Consider the following 1,666-nt stretch of genomic DNA (forward strand, 5'->3'; position numbering starts at 1 on the left):
TGTCAGAAAACTTTTTTTCAAAATGCTTTTGCAGGAAATAGAATAGTCGTTAAAAATTTCGTGAGAATATTCTATGACGTCTTGCACTACCTTTCGTGTTACGGAGGTATTATTATACAGTTGTGATATGAATCGTAAAATGCTTAATTCTATAAAATCATTGGATTCACTGCTGGAATCAATCGTAAAACGATTCAGTTCAAAGTGATCTTCAGAAGGAGTAGGTATATCTAAAGTTTGAGTTTCATTTTGAGAGGAAGTTTCATTTATTGTTGCAGGCACACGGGCATATGTGTGCACATAATTTTGAGAATGACTTTTTTGAAAATGTTTATCCAAGGTGTAAATAACGGAAAAAGTGCGAGAGCAAATGCAGCAGGGATAATTTTGTTCTAGCCGGTGGAAATATTTGCATAATTAATTTTTTTGTGACAGATTTTGCAAATTACGGACATGATCTGGTAGGTTTGAACAAATTTTGAACAAGTATCTCATTATTTTTTTGTGAATTTATCCCTTCAGTTCCAACTGGCATTTATTCACCAGATCTAGAATTGAAGGAATAATATGGTCTGATTGGGACTCTATTTTATACACAGCTCTTTGTAAAAAAAGCCAAACATGTTCGTTTTCTGGAGGAAATTTTAAAACTAACACCATATATACTTTAAAACATAAATCTATACCTTTGCTTAATGTTGGCACCTTGTAAATAATCTCGTTAATAACCACGTAAACGCGCTTTACTTCTATGTCCCTTATTTCAACTATTAAATATGGTTGTGTGGCTGAAGCATTTTTTTCATTTCTTTCGGTAGTGCTTGCAATCACACCTTCAATATCTTGTGAAGTCTGAAAATTTTAGGTTAACTCTTTTTAAGTTAGTAATAATTACCTTACCTCAATTCGAATTAAAATTGAACTTCGTATTTCTTCTAAAGTTGGTTTCCACTGTTTTCTTTTTGAAATCTTTTTTGACTTGCAGGGAATTAGTGACGCTAGTAGATTAATTTTAGTGTATAGCTTATATTCTGAAAAGAAAAGAAATATAAATAAATGCAACATGGTAAAAGTTGTCAATCATTAGTTACCTTCATTAGTGTTAGAGTTATTAGCTATATCCAATAACAAAAGGTCATGTTGTGTTAGGAAACTTTTCCTTATTTTCATGAGCGTATCATATACATTATACAGGATTAAAGTTTTGGTAAAACAGTTCTGCATTTTCAGGGTACAATGCTTGAAAATCGCAGTCAATCTAAAACATTTTCGAGATTTTCTTAAAATTTTTAAAGAAATACTCCATACCAGGGTGTGCCCAAGACTGCATTTTAATATAGGCCAACTGTCTCCTAAGGATATAAAGTGATCTCTATCTTCAATCAAAGATTTTCTCCTTTGTGTGAAGCAGTTTTTCCAGCGCTTTACGACCTCATCCCACGGCTCCACATTGTTATTTAGCCAAATGATGTCTGCCTTATCTGTGTACAATAAAATTAAACGAAATGTACCTATATACATGTATATGCTTACCACTCGATAAATCATCAACAAATTGGGGATTCTCTATAACACTTCTTGCCTTAGTTTGGTAGGCTATTACATTTGCTTTTCTTAAAAAGCACAATTTATTCTTATATTTATCAAAAAGTTTTCCTTTTGCTAG

General features: G+C 32.1%; 1 long non-coding RNA gene across 1 annotated transcript; it reads right to left on the reverse strand.

Annotated features, from left to right (window-relative positions):
- Positions 1–804: 804 nt before the first annotated feature.
- LOC116170753 lies at positions 805–1,243 on the reverse strand. The gene is made up of 3 exons (XR_004145319.1): positions 1,092–1,243; positions 901–1,031; positions 805–852 (listed from the first exon to the last, which is right to left on the reverse strand). It is a non-coding gene; the product is annotated as an uncharacterized LOC116170753 (long non-coding RNA).
- Positions 1,244–1,666: the final 423 nt, after the last annotated feature.

The sequence above is a fragment of the Photinus pyralis genome, unplaced genomic scaffold (genome assembly GCF_008802855.1).
Source record: "Photinus pyralis isolate 1611_PpyrPB1 unplaced genomic scaffold, Ppyr1.3 Ppyr1.4_LG1, whole genome shotgun sequence".
Taxonomy (NCBI): Eukaryota; Metazoa; Arthropoda; class Insecta; order Coleoptera; family Lampyridae; genus Photinus; species Photinus pyralis.